The sequence below is a fragment of the Equus asinus genome, chromosome 26 (genome assembly GCF_041296235.1).
Source record: "Equus asinus isolate D_3611 breed Donkey chromosome 26, EquAss-T2T_v2, whole genome shotgun sequence".
NCBI lineage: Eukaryota > Metazoa > Chordata > Mammalia > Perissodactyla > Equidae > Equus > Equus asinus.
The window spans coordinates 41,730,345-41,751,749 of record NC_091815.1 but is presented as its reverse complement, the minus strand read 5'-3'; the positions used below and the strand labels follow the sequence as shown (position 1 = coordinate 41,751,749).

The following is a 21,405-nucleotide window of genomic DNA, read 5'->3' as shown; positions in this document are numbered from 1 at the left end:
AGATGGATATGTAAGCCTATGAGAAGCAAACTCAATGACGGAAGTTAATATAGAACTTAATGACTTAACATAATTAGCAATCATGACATTCCTTAAAACGTCCAGAGATTCAGTCCCATGGGACGATGCTTGAAAGGGTCTCTTATATAGAATTTCGAAAGGACTCAATTTAAGTCCTCTTCGGGGAGCTGCTCTAACCCATAGCAGGGTAAGGGGCAGCGCCTTATCACAACTTAGTTGTGTTTCCTGACAGATTTTGGCAGTGGTCTTCTTTAAGGTGTGGTTTGTTTTCTCCATCTTTCCAGTTGATTGAGGTCCCCAAGCTGAGTGTAGTATCCATCAGATGTTTAAGCTTTGGAACACTTGTTGGGTTATTTGGAAGACAAAAGGTGATCTGTTATCATTCTGTAAGGTTTTAGGCAGGCCAAACCTAGGGATGATTTCTTGTGGCAACATGCAAGTGACTTCTGGTGCTTTCTCAGTCCCAGTGGGAAAGGCTTCTACCCACCCACTGAAGGTGCTCACAAACACTAACAAAAACTGAAAATTCCCAGCTGCCCAGGGCATCTGGGTGAAGTCTGTTTGCCAGTCTTCAGTATGCCAGTTTTTTTAGGTTGGGTGCCCACATGTGTGAGACCAGAAGCAGTCTTGGGGTTGTTCTTTGCACAGATCATGCAGTTTGTAGTCACCTGTTGTATAGTCTTTTGTAGGTGGGGCCCTATGATGTACTTCTGGACCCACTGAATTTTCCCTCTGGTGGCCAGGGCAAGGCATGATAGCTACCTTAACAGGTTCATTAACTGCACCAAGCAGGAGCCTGCCCCGTGGCCTAGTGGTTAAGTTCATGTGCTCTGCTTTGGCGGCCCGGGGTTCATTGGTTCAGATCCTGGGCATGGACCTACACACCACTTATCAGGCCATGCTTTGGCGGCATCCCACGTAGAAGAACTAGAATGACCTACGACTAGGATATACAATTATGTACTGGGGCTTTGGAGAGAAGAAACAAAATGAGGAAGATTGGCAACAGATGTTAGCTCAGGGCCAATCTTCCTCATCAAAAAAAAGCATACTTTAAAAAAAAAGAGGATGGGTAAAAAATAGCACCAAGCAGTTTTAAGATTTTAGGGCCATGTCTGATTTCCGTTTTTCCTGCTATTAACAGTCCCCTTTCTTTCCAGATTGTTCCATGAGCATGAACTACGGCAAAGGCATAACGGGAATCTCTATATGTTTACTCTCTTGCCTTGAGCTAGATGTAAAGCCCCAGTGAGGGCGATGATTTCTGCCTTTGAGCAGATGTCCCTGGGAGTAGGGCTTTAGCCTCTAAAGTCTCTTGTAAAGTTATGACCACGTATCCTGCTCCTCCCTTACCTTGATCCATGAAGCTGCTTCCGTCTATGAAGAGTTCCAAGTCTGGTTCTTCCAACAGACAGTTCAACAAATCAGTTCAGCTAGAACACACTCTCAATAACTTGTAAGCAGTCATGTTCTAAGGCTTCTGATGTCTTTTAGGGAGCAAGGTGGCTGGGTTTAGGGAGGATGATACTTGCATCTGTGCATTTGGATTGTCCAAAAGGATGGCCTGGTATTTGCCCATCCTACCTGATGTAAGCCAATATCTCCTTTTTGTTCTAATAATGTGAGTACTTGATGTGACACATACACTGTGGTGGGTTGGCCCAGGGTATGTTTTTAGCTTTCTGCAGGATGTTGCAGGTAGTAGCCATTGTCCTGATGCAGGGGGGCCAGCCCTTGACAGTCTGATCCAGTTGCTTCGAAAAATAAGCCTCTGGCTAGGGGGTCATTCCCAGTTTTGAGTTAAAACCCCCAAGCTTATTTCCTGCCGTTCATGTACATATGGGCTGAAAGGTTTGTCCAAGTTAGGAAGCCCCAAGGCTGGGACTGAAATTAACTTTGTCCTGATGGTATTGAAGGCCACCTGACACTCCTTTGTCCATTCTAGTGCCTTCCAGCCTAGCCCTTTTAGAGCTTCATAAAGGGATTTCCTGTGAGTCCATAGTAAGGAATCCAGATCTGACAGAAACCAGCCATGGCCAAGAAGCCTCGGAGCTCTTGCCCAGTAGTGGCAGGGCTCAGGCATGTTAAAGCCTTTTTTTGGTTTGGCAGCAGTTCCCTCTGGCCTTTTGATAATGTAAACCATAAGTATGTAACTTTTTGTGCTTTCTTTTGTGAGGCCTTGTAACCACATTCAGCCAAATGATTCAAGGTCTTTATTGTGTTGGCCAGACACTGCTCCTAGTAGGGCTCGTTGTCAGCAAGTCATCCACATACTGTAACAGTAATTCTGTTTTTTTTTTTCCTCTTTATTTTTTAATTCTTTTGTGTGTGTGTGTGAGAGGAAGATGGGCCCTGAGGTAAGATCTGTTGCCAGTCTTCTTCTTTTTGCTTGAGGAAGATTGCCGCTGAGCTAACAGCTGAGCCAATCTTCCTCTGTTTTATGTGGGACGCTGCCACAGTGTGGCTTGACAAGGGGCACTAGGTCCATGCCTGGGATCCGAACCTGTGACCCCCAGGCCACTGAAGCAGAGCACGTGAACTTAACCACTACACCACTGGGCCAGCCCCCAGCAACCCTTCTTAATTGTAAGTGGCTCAGGTCTTTAGCTAGGGCGTCCCCAAATACCGTAGGGGAGTTTTTGGAGCCCAAAGGAAGCACTGTCCAACAATATTATTGAGTGGCCTGAGTGACTGGGTCATGCCATTCAAAGCCAAAGAATTGTTGAGATTCTTCAGCGAGCAGTATGCAGAAGAATGCATCCTTTAAGTCCAAAACTGAAAACCAGCCATATTCGCTTGCTTTAGCAAGGTATAAGGGCTGGGGACCACAGGGTACAGGTCCTGAACTGCCTCATGTATGGCACAAAGGTCCTGAACAAACTGCTGTGTCTCTGAATTGGTTTTTTTGAGCAGGAGAATAGGGGTCTTAGATGGCAACTGGCAAAGTCTGATTAATCCTGCTGCCAGGAATTTCTGTAGCACTGGCTGAATGCCCTTCTGAGCCTCCTGTTTTAGCAGATATTGTTTCAGGCTATGTGTATTGGCTAGACAGTCTTTGCTTTCCCAGGCTTCCCATCTGCCTACATGTCTGGTCTTACCTCCTTGAGAATCTCCAGTGGCAGTGGGCCCGGTGGTGTTGTTTGAACACCTAGGAGGGCCATCTGGAACTGTAAGGATGCTTGTTCCGGTGACATTTGTATCTCTAGCTGGCCTGGAGCAAAAGTCACTTGAGCATTCAGTTTACATAGAAGCTTCCATCCCGCGAGAACAGGGCATTCAGGCATATAAAATTTTTCCAATTAAAGAGATCCGAGGTAGAGAAAGGAGAGTGCGTCTAAACAAAGCCAGCCAGTTGCCCTTGTCCACTTATGCCTATGGGATGTTGTCACGGTGGAAATTGCCCCACTCTGGGAAGAACCCCCTGACTGAGTTGTGTCCTTTGCTGTGTTGAGGAGGAGAAAGTCCTTCTCTTAGACCTGGTAATGCCTCAGGCATTTTCCCTTGGGCGAGCCGTGGGCCTGGGAAAAGCGGGAGGAGGAGGAGCTAGAGGACTCTGTCCATTGTCCCCCCTTCTCTGATCTAGATATAGCAGCATAAAGGCTTGAACATAGGGGGTTTTATCTTCCTTTTCTTCATTCTTGCAGAACAGTTCTAGCTCTGAGATGGTATCGTAATTAAGCGCCGTGTTTGGGGGCTTTTCTCCTGAACGTAATGTATATTGGGGCCAGGCTGCATTATAGCAAAACAGCATCCTTTTTTTTGTCATGAACTCATAACTGAAATCAGCCTAATTGGCCAGCATGCACCCTAGCAGGCTTTTTGGTGGGTAGGGGGGAGGATGGAGTGGTGCCCATGGATAACATCTGGCACACAGCAAAATCCCAGTCCACCTGAGCACACAGTTCTCCCACCAGTGCTAAACAAGCCAAAGAGGCAAGAGGTCATGGTTTAAGGCAGAGTAAAGATCTAATTTCCCAACACCAGTGCAGGAGGTCCAGTGCCTGGCAGAAACTTTTTAGATCTTCTATTTTGCGGACAGTTCAAGTCCGGCTTAGTTTAAGCCCAAACCTAACTTCCACACAATGACAGCAAAGAAGGTGCCGAACAAGACAGACAAAGCTGGAGGGCTGGAAAGATGGTCAGGCCTCACTCTCATGGCTTCCTCTCAAGGGTTAACACACAGACAGCAGTGCCCCCATTGAGGCATACAATTCCACCTTGACACTTGACAAAAGGTCGCAAATCACGTCGCCACAAATGGTGTAACAGCACTGGAAGTATGCTGTGGGATTCTGACACAGAGAAAACCTGGCACACAGACTAGTGGAACAACACACACACTCAGAAGAACAGAAATACAGGCGTGTGCACCACAGAAAAACCAGAGACTAGTCTTCCCTATAATATACTAGGCAGTCTGTACTTTCCTTTGTCCCTAAACAATGGCACACAACTAGATGGACCTTGGCTTGACCGAGGCCCCTAGGCAAGGAAAAAGGAATATAGTACCTGGGAGTGCCCTCCAGACGACTCACCTGGCTGCAGACGCAAGTTCATCAGCTCATGATCCAGTCTTTTGTTCCCGATCACTGAAGTCGACAAGCAGGGAAGCCACAGGGGAATTCCCCAGGTGGAAAAGAAGAAAAGAAGAAAAAACCTGGCAGCTGCTGGGAAAATCCCAAAATGGCCTCCTCCAAGTCGACTAGCCACGGGCAGGGGCTATGGTCCCATTTTGGGTGCCAGAATTGATACCAAGCGATGGGCTTGTTCTGCTCACCACCATCTGAGCCAGTCAGTCACAACAAGTTAGGGATTGAGGAAAGGAAGCTTTAATTCACTTAGCCAGCACAATCGGGAGGATGGCAGAGTAACGTCTCAAAAAACCATCTTCAAAAATGACAGAAGCTTGAGGCAGTTATATAGGGAAAATGGGCAGTGAGGAGGGGGTCCAGGGATGTTGGGCTCCAGGCGTCACATTGTTCCATTCTGTCATCTGTGATGGACACCTTGTATGTGTGATTCCTGCCTGTGCTCAGCCTCTTCCTGCAGAGAAACTCATAGAACACAGTTTTGATTTGTCAAGCTATCGAGGAGTACATACGTAAGTGGAGGCTTTAAATCAGCAGAGCATGTGAATTTTTTAGAGTACGTGGACAGCAGCTAGAAGTCATAGACGGGAGGGGCTGGGACCATTTAGTGTTAGAAGGTGGTCTTGCTTATGCTCACTTGCACTACTACCATAGTCCAAGAGAAGATTCATGGACAGGGTTGTGGCTTAGGAAATGTGGTTGTCTTCTGGTTGCATGTTTTTGAAAGGGGCATCCAGATTTTCTAATGTGGTTGGTGAGGGAGTGAAACAGAGGAATCAGCGATGATCCCAGGGCTTTTGGTCTTAGAAGCTGTAGGGATGGAAGCTGTATCAGTTGAGATGAGCACCTTGGCAGTTGGCGTAATATTCACTGGGGATATCAGGAGCTTTGTTTTGATCATGTTGTGAGTCTGAGATGTTTCAGACATCACTGAATGGAAGCATCAACGTGAGCAGCTAGCATACAAGTCAGGAAATCTGGGGAGAGATTCTGGTTAGAGACATCAAAATGTGGTAGCTACAGTGTGGACCAAGATGAGATGATGATTGAGCTGTGGGTCACATTTAGGAGAGGCAAATTTCAGGTTGTGGTGGCAAAGCTATTGGGGTGAGGTGTAGAGGGTGGGGGCTGGGGACTGGATCACTTTCCTGGGACCTGGGTGATGGTATTGGGCTTCATAAATGTGCGTAAGTGGCTGTGAAGGTTTGGTGTATCACACAGCATAGTCTGGCTCCTGACCAAGGCTTCCAAGGGAAGAGTGACTTGAGATGGATATGGAGACGAGGGGTAATGAGGCAAGATGACATTCAGGCGAGAGCTGGTGTTGATTCACCACTCTGTGGACTCACCAAGATTTTGTGAGGACTTTGGTGGGGTCTGGGGAGTTTCATTCAGCCTGGTAAATATGGTCAGGGGTAAATTTGGCCATCTGTGAGAATCACTTGCCCTGGGAAGGGGGATTAATGGAGCTGGGCTTTGAATGAAGGTCAAGGGGACAGAGAATTTGTATGTGCTAAGGTGACAGCAAGTGCATCAGAGAAGTAGCAGGGGCCTCTGGGATCTACACATGGTTCTGTTTGTCTAAGTCTGAGGCAAGGAACAGAGCCACTCAGTGAGGCCTTCATAGCATAATTTGAGGTGACACTGCTGTTGGGAACCATGAGACGTCTGGTCTTATTGGGTCCTGTTTGAATTTGCTAAGCGTACTGTGGATGCTGTCTACCAAGTTGTGATATAAGTCCCAAACCCAGTCGCCATGCCCTGAGGTAGTCTCTGAGCTTTGCTTTTCCCCAGAGATAGCTCTGTCCTCCTCACTCAAGACCATGAGCGCTGCTTCCTTCCCCTGTTCCCTAGGTAGGTGCTGTGGTTGGGAGGACTGAGTTACATGCCCTGCCCTCTCTCCTTGAGCAGGTCCCACACCTGCTTCCCTGCAGCCTCTCATGGAAGGATCAAGGGTCAGGAGGCTTGCATTCAGCCTAATGTATCCCACCTCACTTGCCCTCTTCCTGGCTGGGTGGCTTTGGTCAGATCCATAGCAGCTCTGTGCCCCAGGTCTACTTCCTTCTTCTAGCTGACGTTTCCTCACAACTGCCTGTGCTATGAAGTGATTCTCTGATGTGAACCATGAGCTGTTCTTTCAAGATTCCCCTCCAGAGTTCTCTCTATAATGTTTAATTTCTTTCCTCTGGATTATGATGTGCCAAGTTATTTTGGGTCAGCACCGGCTGCCCAGATGTTGTGTCTCTGCCTTGGTATTTGCATTGTCAGGTCCCACATTCTTGCTCATCTAGGGAGTGGGTAGAGAGTCCTCAGTTGTGCACAGGATGGATATGAATCCAGAGTCAATAAAATGGACCCAAAGGGAGCCTGACCCTGAATAGGAACATGTTTGGGGAGGGCATGGCGTCAGTCCTGTGCTCAAATGATACCAGAAACCTGTTCTGTTTGGCTGGTATTTTGGTGCTAATGCCAGTGGCCACATTCTATTTCTGCTTTTTCTTCCTCATTCTTGACATTGCCACTAGTCGGTTCTTCACTGTGTCACTTCTGATCTTAATCTGTCCTGTGGCTCATCCTCGCATCTCTGGAGTCCCTGTCTCACCCATTTTTCTCACTGCTCATCTGCAGCGGTCTCCAGCATTGGCCTGTATTTTGTATTATGAGGTGTGTGCCTATTCTTAAAACCTTGCTGACCAACAGCTGTTCTGCTGCCGTTTTATGTTCTTGGGTTTGGAGATGCCCATCTACGTTTCTGTCACGATTCACCTGCAGACAAGGTTCTGCTGACAGTTGTTTGTAGAGGAAGGACTTGTACACCCTATCTGTCCTTGTGACACACTACATGGTTGTGTCTTTCACCTCATGACCCCCCCCCCCCCCCCACTCCATCCTCTGGTCTTTATAGCCCAGTACTGTTGAAGAGCCTCCTCCTCAACCTGAACCCAACTCCTTGTTCCTGTCACTAATCACACAGGCTCCTTCCTGGCTTTGTCAGACACACACTTGTGTGTGGGCTGCCCCCCCTCATGCCAAAGTCAGTATGCTCTTTACCAACATTTCACTCTTTCAGGTTGTCATGAAGCAGAGAATGAGGAGGCTCCTTTTGAGCAGAGCATTTCTGTACAAAGTGTCACAAGTCAGGACTCCCAGTGCAGACCTGTCTCCCAAGAAGGCACACCCCTGTGAAATGTGTGCCCTGCTATTGAGAGACATTTTGCACTTGGATAAGCACCAGCGAACACGTGAGAAGCAGAAACTGCACAGGTGTGGGGCTTGTGGCAAACAATGGTATGTCAGCACAAACCTTCCTCAGCACCAGAGGCAGTGTGTTGGGGAGAAGCCCTTCAGAAACGATGTGGACAGACCCTCATTTGTGAAGAACTGCAAATGCCATGTGTCAGGGAAGCCATTTATCTTTAGGGTGATTGGGAAGAACTTGGCTAGCTCTGAATTTCTCCAGCAACGGGCCGCTCCCACCAGAGAGATGTCAAACAGTGGAACTGAGAGTAAGGCAGCCTTTCAGAGGGGAAAAACTCGTTGTAACTGGGAGAATGCGTGAACGCCTTCAGCTGCAACCACACGCTTGCTCAGCACCAGCGAATCCTCACTAGAGAAAGATGTTTTATGTGCAATGAACATGGGAAAGTTTTTAGCAGAAGCTGCAGGCTCAGCATCAGAAAGTTCACACTGGAGAAAGAACTTTTGAATCTTGGGATATTTAACAACAATTCCCACCTCATTGAACATCAGAGAGGTAACAGCAGAGATAGGCATCTTGAGTGTATGGAGTGTGGGAAATCATTTACCCAAAGCTCCAACCTCATTACACATAGGAGAGCTCACACTAGAGAAAGGCCATATGAACGCAACAAATATGGGAAGTCAATTAGGCATATCTCCAAGCTTAAACATCCAAGAATTCATGCTGGAGAAACATCTTATGAGTGCAGTGAATGCGAGAAATCTTTTGCTGCTAACTGCCTTCATTAGTCACAAGAGAGTTCACATTGGAGAATGGCCTAGTGAATGCCCTCAAAGTGGAAAAGCATCTCCCCAAAGTTCTTCACTGCCCCATCAGAATTCACACTGGAGAACAGCCTTATGAGTGTGGGGAGTGTGGGAAATCCTTTAGGCAAAAGCCCCGTCTCGTTAAGCATTGGAGAGTTCACACTAGGCAGAGGCATGAGAATACAGCGAATGTGGAAAATCATTTAGCCAAACATCTGTGCTCCTTCAACGTTGGAGAATTCCCAGTGATTCAAGGCTCTGTGAGTGGAGTGAATGTGGGAAATGCTTTGCTAAAATCTCCAGGCTTGTTAAACACAGAACCCTTCACACTGAAGGAAGTCTTTATCATGTACAACTCCAGCCTCCTAACACATGAGAATGTTCACACTGGATAATGGGCTTATGAGTCTCAAATCAGGAAACCCTTTAGCAAAAACTCTAGCCTTATTACACACTGGAGAGTTCACGCTGGAGAAAGGCCTTATGAGTACAGTGACTGTGAGAAAGGCTTCACATTTTTCTTATTGGATACCACAGAGTCCACTTGAGAAAAACAATAGGTGTGCAGGGAATGTGTCATTTCTTCTTCGGTATAACAACACTGGGGAGATCCCTCTTTAGGGTGCCATCTGCCAGTATTGAACTTCACACCCCTGATAAACCATGTAAATTCCAGGTGTGTGGGAACCACATTGCACTTTCTGATTTGCCCAGGACCCTTACCAGATTTATGTCACTGCCAGTTCCATAGCAAAAGCCACTTCACCTCTACCATTTTCTCACAGTGTGCATCACTTTGACCCACCCTCATGTGTCCAGGGAAGCAAACGTTGATGGTCTCTCCTTTACAGGAGGGATTAGCCTGATTTGGCGCCCAGAGGACTCTGCCGGTGACTTGAAAATGTGGACTGCCTTTTTCAAGGATATCGTTGGTCTCACATGATAGAATTTTTCTGTCCTTCAAGTCTCCAGCCCAGGAGTAGCCTGCCTCCCATTGCTCTGCTTCGTGTGAAAATGAAGGCCTTATTGTTAAAGTTACCTTTAATCTGGGGGTTCTATTCACTGTGTGGGGTGGTTTGAAAACAGCTAGGTTCTGCTAACAGGAAGGGGTGAACAGCTTTGGTTGGGATCCCAATCTTTGTGCGTCTCAGAGGGGACAGTATGATGGCAGAATGTACCTCACTTTGCAGTTCAGCCCGAGTTTGCCTTGCTGCGCAAGACCTCCAAGGAAAGAGTGCAGGGATTTGTGGACCTAATTGTAGCCTGGATGCCATGGTATTTTGTGGTTCAGAGGTCAGTCTGTGGAGGGGCAACTGAGATAACCTTCGGTGCTTGTGAGAGCAACGTGAAATTGTTCTGTTCACAGCAGATGTTGCATTGTGCTCAGCGCTGCTGAGGGCAGTCTGTTCCCAGGTCCTGCAGCGGAGCCATGTGCTCTGATGTCATGAATTCCCCAGAGGGGCATCACGGGTTATGGGATTGTGTGGGCAGGGGAATCATACTTGTTACAGAAACACTGAGTTTATGGGGAGGGGAAGAGACTGCCCCAAACTGGTTGGGATGTGCCACTTTTAAAGGGGTATCCAGAAGGTTCCAGTCACTATGGCTGTGAAGGATGAGCAGGCTCAAAAATTCTCATGGCTTCTAGAAGTGAATATCTTGTGTAGCTGAGGTCATGGTGAGAGGAAAGCATGTAAATGCTTTGTGGATTCCCACAGTCTCTCTGGGCTGTTCACCTCAAGGCTGTTGCTGTGGAGGAAATTGAGACCGGAGAGGCCAGCTCTGTGGCCTTTGTGCCTCAGACTGCACTGCTGTTGAATCCGATGGAACCGGCCTCATAGCTCTCCAGTATTTGCTCCACTGAGGCAGGGTGTCCCTCCCAGGGCATGAGGAAAGAGGTGGTGGAGTCAGTACAGATAGGTTTGCCAGACCGACATTCCAAAATTGTAGGAAATCCAGATTCTTATTTTAACCATGTTTTTAGAGCTCTAATAAGGTGTAAATGACATGCAGTAAATTGCTGCTTATATTTAAACTGTACAATGTGGTTAGTTTTGACACTCATGTCAGCCCATAAAACCACTATCACGGTGGCTTTATCCATCATCCTCTTATTTATCCTGGGCCCTTTCACATCTCCTCTCCCTGCCCACCAGTTAACCATTGATGTACTCTCCTTTACAAAAAATTAGTTTGCATTTTCTAGAATCTTATGAGATTCTTCTCATAAAGTGTTTCCTCTTATATTTCCCCCAGTAGCCTCACGTAGCTTCTTTATTTTGCGATTCATCAACAGTGCTCATGTGAGTAGCTTTTTTTTCCAAAGATTGGCACCTGAGCTAACAACTGTTGCCAATCTTCTTTTTCTTTTCCCCCTCTTCTCCCCAAAGCCCCCAGTACATAGTTGTATATTCTAGTTGTGAGTGCCTCTGGTTGTGCTATATGGGACGCTGCCACAGCATGGCTTGATGAGTGATGCTATGTCTGCGCCCAGGATCCGAACCAGCGAAACCCTGGGCCACCGAAGCAGAGCGCAGGTACTTAACCACTCAGCCACAGGGGCAGCCCCGAGTAGTTCTTTTTATCGCCGGGAAGTATGAATTTCCATGGATATACATGCATTTGTTTATTCTTTTGTCTGTGTGTGTATATTTGAGTTGTTTCCAGTTTTTGAGTGTTGCAAATAAAACCACTAAGATATTTGAAAACACTTCCTCATATCCATATGTTTTATTGTTAATTTCTTGGGAGTGCGATGCCTGAGTCACAGGATAGGTAAGTACATACCTTTTTAAGAATTGCCAAACTGTGACCTAAAATGGTTGTTCCCTTTTGTCTTCTTGCCAGCAGTGAATGACACTTGCAGTTCTTCCATCTCCTTGCAAGTAGTGGGTATAGTTGGTTTAAGAAATTTTGACGCTTTTAATAAAGTTGTAACCATATCACACTGTGGTTTTAGTTGCATTTACCTGATGTTTCATGAGGGTGAACATTTTTTCATTTATTTATTTGCACCTTATATGTCTTTTTTGGTAAAACGTCTGTTCATGTATATATTGTTTGCTTTTTTAAATGAATTTTGGCGGGGCCGGGCCCGTGGTTGAGTGGTTGAGTTCACGCGCTCCACTTCATTGGCCCAGGGTTTCCCCAGTTCGGATCTTGGGCGCGACGTGGCACCGTTTGTCAGGCCACACTGAGGTAGTGTCCCATATAGCACAACCAGAAGGAGCTACAACCAGAATATACAACTATGTACTGGGGGGCTTTGGGGAAAAGAAGGGGGAAAAAAATGAATTTTGGCTATTTCCTGTTTTTCTGAGAAATAAGTATGTGAAGCAACAAAGACTTGTGTCTTTCATTCCTCCTTCATTGATGATGTCTATACTGTAAGAAGTAACTGTTTTTCACTTCGGAGTATTTCCTGAGTGTTTTTGTGCTGTACACAGTGTAGTGATCACGCACAGTATACATTGTAAAGGCTAATCTGCGTGATGAATGGATTCTCCATCACCTTCTTAAGTCTAGATATTCAACAAAACAATAAATCAAGGCATGATTTGTAGTGTTTTCCAATCTCCCTGGGGTAAACACTCCCGCCGTGGCCAGTGTAAAACTGCCCGCGAGGGGCCAGCCCCGTGGCCCAGTGGGTAAGTTCATGCACTCCACTTCGGCGGCCCAGGGTTTTGCCGGTTCACTTCCTGGGTGCAGACATGGCATTGCTCATCAAGCCACTCTGAGGCGGCATCCCACATGCCACAACTATGAAGGACCCACAACTAAAAATACACAGCTCTGTACTGGGGGAGAGAAGGAAAAATAAAATCTTTGAAAAAAATAGAACATAAAAAAAAGCTGCCTACAAGATGTCATTGCACATGGAGTTGGAAAGAGTTGCCAGTGGTACACCACGATCTTCCATTCCTTGCCTACTGGTACATCAGCTGCCAGTGACATCTAGAACATAGAAAGTGGTAAAACGTATTGAAATGGTTAGAAAGTGAGACGGTTTTATATGTGTATTTTAAAACAGTTTAGTGGAGGTATAATTGACTCTAAATGAACCGCACATCCAGAAGTGTAAATTGAGATGTAATCCAGCTAATATACAGCCTTGTGTCCCACTGCATGTGATGAACAACTCCTTTGTTCCCAGACATCTGTGTGCCCTTACTTGATAGTACTTCCTTTGTGGTCAGGAGGACAGGCCTCCTGTTAACACCTTATGCAAACTGGGAATAGTATTCGAAGGTTGCCTGTACACAGGGATCCTAATTCTATAAATCACCAAGGTTGGAGAAATTTCTGACTTAGATGTGTGCTCCATAGTGAGACACACTACCAGGGAGAACTGACTCACTGTTTATGCAAACAGTTTGAGAAGTCTTCCCATCAGAGGAACTCATACAGATAGAAAAGATTCTAAGAAGCTAATCACTAACTTTTTAGTTTATTATTGAGTTTTTTAAAGCAGAAGTTATTAATGATACCACCTCTGTCCTAGTTGGGGTACAGATCAGTCTCAACTTACTGGCAGAAGTTGTGATGGGCAATCTCATTTTTCTAGATTTCTTGTTGGCTAGTCCTAGGGGCATCTGTACCATTCCTAAAACTTCTTGTACCAGAATCAATGAAACAGGCAAGGGAGAACAGGCTCTCTATCGCCTTGAGGAGCTCTAACGTTGATGCTCATGGTCTATGGGATCTGTTCTCCTGGCCTGGGTTGGGCAGTTGGAGTTTTTGGTTTTGAAATACTTTATAGGGACTGTTAATAGTTTTTGTGTTTGGCAGAGCAGTCATGATGCTGGTCAGTTGCCTTGTAGCCCCAGCCTGAAATGCTTAAACTGGCTCTCTCATCCGATGAGAGCCATGATGATACAACAATGAAAAGGTCAAGATGACCTTGCATTACATTTGCAGATGACTGGACAATCTCTGACCAGTCAAGAGCCGAATCTCTAGTGTTCTCTGATTGATCAGCCTCTGACAAGAGAGAGAATGACCAACAGGGGTGACAGACAGAATAAAGAAATAGACAATGACCAGACTATATGTAAAGATAGAAGTTGGACCTACAGTCTGCGGCAGCTGGCCCAGGAAACCAACTTATGCTCTGCAGTTAGCAGCTCAAGAAGGCAGCCATCTATAGGTCAGATGTATAGGCACTCAGAGCGCTTGCTCTAGCAGCAGTCCACGGTGCCAAATAAGATCCCCTGTCACAACTGGCTCCAAATGGCCAAATGGACTTGTCCCATAATGCTCAGCTTTCCTAATTTTCATCCTTTCTTGCAACTTAGTACCAACCAGAGAGATCCAGGTATGTCCCTCTAAGCAGTCATGTAGGACGCTCTGCTTCCAGTTAGCTCACGTCTGGCGTCCCACTCAGAGCCATGTGAAGCCTTCACTGTTTTCACTGTAAAGCTTTCCCACTCCTCGGCATGCCTGTGAGGCTCTGCCGAAATGCAATCCATGGTGGCTGACTCCCTGGCCATAACAAGCTCTGAATAATATAGGCTTTGAGCATCCTCATTTGGTTGGGCTTCATTTCCACAGGTCTTAGGACACCTTTCACAAAGTAATTGGAGGCAAAGTACTGTGTGGTAAATTGATTTGAAATAATTTTGACTGTGTGATTGTCCAAGTATTTATTTGGTGTAGCATTTAGTTGTTGCCCTTCACTTTCCATCTTAGGTTATTGACATTCTAGCACCTGATGGGTTTACCTGTGAAGATACCATACCTCCACTAACACATCTTTCAGGGAGGCATTATTAGAGTCTCAGTTGCATTTGGAAGCCTTGTGAGAGCATGGACAGAAAGAGGAGCATTGGTTGATCAGAACTTTATTTCTTTTCCCTGTAAGTAAATAGTACTGGAGGGTGCACTTAGGGACATCTGGCTTAGGTGAAGTTCTGAGAAACTTAAACCTTCCTCGTTGGTGAACCTGCATAAATCTTGCTCCTTTTTGTCCTACTTAAATCCCGTCTTTCTTTTCCTTCCCCCTTCAGTATTCTCCTGAGCTAGCTGAAATACCTCAGGGCCCCTTGAGTTTGCACCTTCCACATGGAGGAGACCCTTTGCTGGAAAATGGACGTTCAGCTTGGTTGTGTTCAAGTCTCTGGCATTGTCAAAGACTTCCCAAATCCCAGGTGGGAAAAGAAAAGTTTGTGAAAGCATTCATTCCTCTTTTGTGCACACACAGTCCAGGGATCAGTCACTCCATCTTTTGATTGAGCCAAGAGATGCAAAAACATGGGTGGAAAAATCTGGTAGACCTATCCTGAAAAGGATTTGAAGATTAATGAAACTTTACAGACTTTAAGGGTTAAAAACAAAACAATAACAAAAATCTTTGGAAAAGACACTTGAAAATGTAAGAGATTAATTGTCCTAACCTAGCTGAAAGGAAAGATTAAATATTAGATTTGTAATGCTTTAGAAGTGGTAGGCTCTTTACATTGCTAAATACAATCTTGCTCAAAACTGGTTTTCAAGGAAAAGTTGAAAAAGTGTAATTTTTAATAGTGTCCTTGATTTCTAGGTTACCAGATAAGAAACAGGAGACCCTTAGGGCTGGCCCCTTGGCTGAGTGGTTAGGTTCAAATGTTTTGCTTTGGCCGCCCAGGGTTTTGCTGGTTCACATCCTGGGCATGGACCTAGCACTACTCATCAGGCCATGTTGAGGTGGTGTCTCAAGTAGCAGAGTCAGAAGGGCCTATAGCTAGAACATACAACTCTGTATTGGGGGGCTTTGGGGAGAAGAAGAAGGGGAGGAAAAAAAAGAAGGTTGGCAACAAATACTAGCTCACGTGTCAATCTTTGAAAAAAAAAAAAACACACGAAACAGGAGACCCTCAGAGCCTTTGCATACTTTCAAGTGTCTTTAAACAGTTGACTTATGTATATGATGTTTATAAGTTAAATTTTTAAATTTTAAAATGGAAATACGTCTTCTTGCTGATTTTACCACCGTGGAAAATAATGTTGCCGCAGTATTGTAGTTTATATAAGACTAACATTTAATTTCTAAAGAAATCAAATTTATAAATTTATTACATTGGGTTTATGGGTTAGTTAATATTTCTCCAAATGACTGTATCCGCTCAGTTCAGCGTCTTGACACAATGTATCCTCCACTGTGTCTCCGCCCTTTATCTCAGCTTCCTGACCGCTCACCCCCTTCGCGGTACCAGCTCTTCTCACGCACTTCTCTCTCTTTGGAATGCTCTTCCCAGCACTTGACACTTAGTAAATCACTGAAGAATATTCGTTCCAGACGTAAAAAAATGTATTCTCAAGGAATTTCCCCAGAGCTTTCAGACTAGGTCAAGTCCACTGGTATGACAGTCTGATATTAGGCAGGGCCTGGCTTCTCATGTTACCTTGTCCAGCTCTGTGAACGGGGAGTAAGGATGATGCTGACCTCCCAGAGCGGTCAGGAGATAAAATAGACCAGTGTGTGAAGTGTTTTGCACCTAGTTTGCACTGTTAAAAAACTGTTGCCCAAGGTGGAGTCATTTGCCTCCAGGACAGGAAACTAAGTTTCAGCCCCTCCCAGGAATTTGATTTTAAACTGATCACTGCAGAGGTTGAGGTGATCTGCTTGATTAGACCCCAGCACCCTTCCCCCAAAGAAAGGTGACCTTGCCTGAAACAATCGTTTTTTCTTTCTTAGGAAGATTAGCCAACAATCCTCCTCTTTTTGCTGAGGCAGATTGACCCTTAGCTAACATCGGTGCCCATCTTCCTCTACTTTATATGTGGGACGCCTGCCACAGCATGCCTTGGTAAGTGGTCTGTAGTTTCACGCCTGGGATCCTGGCTAGCGAAACCCTGGGCTGCCGAAGTGGAGCGCTTGAACTTAACCACTTGGCCACTGGGCTGGCCCCTCAGAGTGCTTTTCTGCTTACTGCTAGGGATGCTGCCCGATTCGTGAATCATTCAGTAAGACCAATTAGATCTCTAAATTTACTCGATGGACTTTTTGTTCATTAACAGCACTCAAAATGAATGGCATCTCCAGCTGTTTTTGTTAGTCAGCTGTGGTGCTGACACTTTACCAGATATGTAACTTGAGGTGAATGGTTTCAATATCCCTGACCTCCAGTTTTCTCATCATTAAAGAAAGAAAAACACAAATTTGGAAATAGAGGAATGCTCACCTGCAGTGTGGTGAGGATTGAATGAGCTAATAATTGACGTTCTTGATACTGGTTTAGAAATCTGTCTCTTCTGTACAAAATGGCTCGTTTACGAGAGGAGAGCACCAGGGAAGTGGTTCCTTGTGCCCAAGAAGTGCCTGTTAGTTCAAGGAAAGATGAGGGGCGAGGGCCAGCCCCAGCCCCATGGCTGAGTGGTTAAGTTCGCGTGCTCTGCTTCAGTGGCCCAGGGTTTTGCCGGTTCGGATCCTGGGCACGGACATGGCACTGCTCATCAGGCCGTGCTGAGGCGGCATCCCACATGCCACAACTGGAAGGACACACAACTAAAAATATACAACTCTGACCGGAGTCTTTGGGGAGAAAAAGGAAAAAATAAAATCTTTAGGAAAAAAATAAAAAAGGAAAGACGAGAGCCCCAGAGAGCAATTCTGGGTCGCTCTTTCATTCTGGTGTGTCACACAGTTGGGAGGGAAGCCTGGTTTCTCATTCCTGCTTTTATCTGCTGGAGATCTGCTTCCTCAGGACACTGCCTTTCTCCAAGGAAGAGCCTGGAAGCAGGACTGTGTTGGCTGTTGGCGATACAAAGTCATTTCCCAGCTGAGTGAGTATTTCCCAAATCTTCCTGAAACACTGTCTTAGCAGGACCTGAGTGTCGATCTTTTTTTTTTTTTTTAAATGTTACTTTTCTTCAACTCTATTTATTTATTTATTTATTTTTTTAGATTTTTTTTCTTTTTCTCCCCAAAGCCCCCCATTACATAGTTGTATATTCTTTGTTGTGGGTCCTTCTAGTTGTGGCATGTGGGACGCTGCCTCAGCATGGTTTGACGAGCAGTGCCATGTCCGCACCCAAGATTCGAACCAACGAAAGACTAGGCCGCCTGCAGCGGAGCGTGCGAACTTAACCACTCGGCCACGGTGCCAGCCCCTGAGTGTTGATCTTGTTTGTGTCAATTCCCACCTAACTAACAGTCCTTTAGGGTCTGGATCTGCAGTTCCTTTCAGTTCAGCAAAGGATTGAGACCGCTGGACTTCAGAGTGGTACCTTCCTCTCCCAGTGCTACCACAGATAGAAGTGATGCGGGGTCGGTGAGCCGAGGAGTCGAAAGAAAGATTTCTTGGACTCTCAAGATCTGGCAGTAGTGCTCTTTTATTTAGAGAATAGTGTGGAATAGCATGGGGACAGGATCCATGGGCAGTCAGAGCTGCTGCTGCTGCAAAAATGAGCTGAGGGTAGGACTAATTTTAAGGCATAGGTATGTGAGTTATCTCTTTACAAGACAAAGGAAAGAAGATGAAAAAAAGTTAAAATGGTATCAGTGCAGGTGGGGTCTGGCTATTGGGTGGTCCCATAACTTTTAGATAAGAATCAAATCGGATTAAGTAAAGGCCAGAAGCCACCACCCTAAATACTATCTTCAGCTAAAAACAAAGGAGGATGTTGGGGGGGGGGGGTCAGTTACATGAGGTTGCCAGACTGTAACCAACTTAAGTCCTTGCCTTCCCCATTGAGAGTTTCCAGAGATAAGGCCATCCTGCCTTCCTCCTGGTGCAGAGAGGGTGGCATCTTTACAGATGGAGGTTTCCCTTACAAATGTAAATGTTTCCCAACAAAGGGCAAGCAAGCACTGAGGGCAAGCTCCTCAGAGTTGCTTTTATTAAAAGTAACCAGCCTAAAATAATCCTCATCAGAAGCATTTTCTTAGATTTCCGCCAGGAGCTTCTGTAGAGCATTGAATCCCCACTCTCCTCCCCCCAGAAAACATAAACATTGAAAACAACTCAAATTGTTCACATGCAGGTTTGGAAGTTAGGTTGTTTGCCTTATACTTGTCAAAGCTGCCTTGTGTGGTCCCCACAGATGGTGTATCTGTCCTTCCAGTTGCCAGGTCAGAAGGTCTCTCGAGTCATCCTTGATTTCTCTCATTGTTTTATAAATGCATCCTGTCACTCCAGTTGACTCTATCTATGCTGAAGTGGACCACTGATTAACCTGTCTCCGTCCACCCATGCCCCCTAGTCAGTGGGCTCCCAGCCGGTTTCCATATCTGCCCTATTCAGCCTTTGATCAGTAAAGCTGTCAGAAGGGTCATGTTCATATATAAGATGGTGCCAGGCCTTTGCTGAAAACTCTCTAGCGGGTCTCACTCAGAGTGGAAGCCACAGTTCTGCGATGACCTGCAAGGCTGTGTACAACCAGCTTGCCATCACTGCTCTGCTCACGGCGTTAGCCTTTCTAACAACACTGAGTGACATGAGCACTCTTGTTCCCTGTCTGCGCCAGACATTCTGGCCACTGACTCTGGGCTGTGAAAATTGCTGGACTGTCTGCTTGGACTGCTCTTCCCCTTTGGGATACTGTGATTTTTAATGAGAAATAAATATTTGGTCTCCTATCCGGTTCTGGCACAGAGCTCCCAGAATTCTTGGAATTTCCTGTGATAAGAGTGATGAAGGCCTCTTTTGTTATGCTAATGAGGTGACTTTGGGCCCCAGCAAGGGTGGGGCTGGTTGCTAGGAGAACCAACACTGTGATTAGAGGGTTGGAATGGTTAGTCCCACCCACCCCTACCCAGACCTAGGGGGGCGGGAGCAGGGCTGGAGGTAGAGTCCTTCGCCAATGGCCAGTGATTTATCATTCCTTCCTATGCAGCGAAGCCTGTATAAAACCCAAAGGACCGGGTTCAGGGAGCTTCTCGGTGAATACATGGAGCTTTGGTGAGAGTGGGGAGCCCCTGGAGGATGTGTAAGCTCTGCACCTTTTCCCCTTGCCTCACCCTGTGCGCAGCTTCCATCTGGCTGTTTCCAAGTTCTGTCCTTTTATAATAAACTGGTCTGGTAAGTGAAATGTTTCTCTGAGTTCTCAGCAGCGCTAGCAAATTAATTGAACCCAAAGAGGGGGTCTTTTGGAACCTGTGCTTTATAGCCATTTGATCAGAAGCTCAGGTAATAAACTTGGGCTTGCGACTGGTGTGTGAAGTTGGGGGGAGCAGTTTTGAGGGACCAACTCTGAACCTGTGGGATCTGATGTCATCTCCAGGTAGATAGTGTCAGAATGGAGTTGAGTTGTAGGACACCCAGCTGGTGACAGAGACTTGCTTGTTGGTGTGGGAACCCTCGCCGTGTTGGAATTGTTGGGTGCAGAATGTAATTAGTGTCAGTGAAGTGGGATTGGCTAGAACAACCCTGGCTCGTGGAAACTTGGGTGGGAAGAGAAAGGATGAAAGCGCAGGAGATACGGAACCGTCAGTTCCTGGGGGGCCAGGGATCACCCATGGTTTGGAGTAGTGGCTGGTCTGCAATCAGTTACTAAAAATAAATGTTACCAGTGGAATTCAGAGACGATCCAGCTCCTGGGAGCTGGTTCACTGGATGCACAAGGAAGTGCAGACTCATAAGAAAAAGGCAAAATGTTCAATCCCTTGGGTACTGTTTCTGTAACAGTTACACTAAAAGAAGAGAGCACTGGGTCGCACCTTGATGCTGGAGCAAACTCACATTTCAGTGACTCTCAGCTTTGGCCACTGGCCTCAAACCTGCTCCCCAAAGGAAAAACTGCCTGGACAAGAGAAAGTATCTCTAAGACCTCTGGTCACTAAGAAGGTAGTAAACATGGAGGCAAAACCAAGAAACTGTTGAAACCAGGGGTGTAGTGTGGAGGAGTTGTTTCATTTTGTGGCTTGGTACCATCGCTTCCTGAGGAAGCCTTACTGAGATGCCTTGAGAGTGACTCATTTGGCGGCCATGTCTCTGGTTTTGAAGTTGCCGAGTGGAAGATCTTACGTGGGTTGATGGAGGACCCACAGCTCACTGTGGAGCAATCACAGATGGCTATATGTGATCCGGACACACAGGTCGTTATTCTCGAGGAAACAGGCAGCCTGGTGGACTGGATAAAGGCCACCATAAAAGGTCTGTTTACCCTGAAAAGGAAGACTGTCTGTCTCTGCCTGTGAATGCCTGGATGCTGAGTGGAGCTTCCAGATGAAGCAGCTGATAGGCTTCGTCCGCAAGCCATGGGGGACTGGCTTCAGGATGACCGGGATATCCACTTGTCGAATGTGCCTGTTGCCCAGGTCGTGGTAAATGCTGTGGTTAAGGGGGCCCCTTTCACATGGGCACCCCATATAACCTTGTTTTTGCAAAACCAAAAATCAATTTGGGAAACCAAATGAAATGTTGTGTCAGCTCCCCCTCAAGGGTCGTACAAATGCTAATAAAAACATTAGGTTAGTTAACAAGAGGATGGGGAAAAGCCAAAGGGACTCTTCCAATGAAGGTGGAAATTGTTAAAAGGGTATTAAGAAATGAAGTGAACAGAGGAAATGTTGATGGGATCAAAACAAAGAAGCAATAGAAATGGAAAGTCCTTGTGCCAAGCAGGCGGAAATCTTTAGATGGTTTTTAGGTGGATACAGCAGACATTGATGGGGTTGAAACAAGGGTTTTAATACAGTTCCACCAAAGGTTGGGTGGGCCCAGGGGACCCCTGCTGGCCCCAACATTAAATAGCCCCAAGTAAGTCTGCTCTATCTCAGTTTGGAGAAACTGAAGAAGAGATTACTGTGAGAAACCTGACCAGCAATCCCTTGGGGCAGTGGTTAGACAGATTTTAACTTTTGTTGAGT

At 46.1% G+C, this 21,405-nt stretch overlaps 1 protein-coding gene across 8 annotated transcripts in view; it reads left to right on the top strand.

Moving 5' to 3' along the window:
* The window catches only part of LOC106846658 (zinc finger protein 256-like), a 52,499-nt gene that overhangs the window by 3,146 nt on the left and 27,948 nt on the right, over positions 1 to 21,405 (top strand). Inside the window, exons 2-3 of one of the 8 annotated variants that reach the window (XM_070498682.1) lie at positions 16,291 to 16,402; positions 19,431 to 19,615. The exons of 5 other annotated variants lie outside the window; for them this stretch is intronic. The gene's annotated coding sequence lies outside the window, so the exon portion shown is untranslated. Of the gene's footprint in view, positions 1 to 16,290; positions 16,403 to 16,450; positions 17,379 to 19,430; positions 19,616 to 21,405 lie in introns of those variants that run through there. 2 more of the 8 variants (XM_070498683.1, XM_070498684.1) reach the window with 2 other exon arrangements.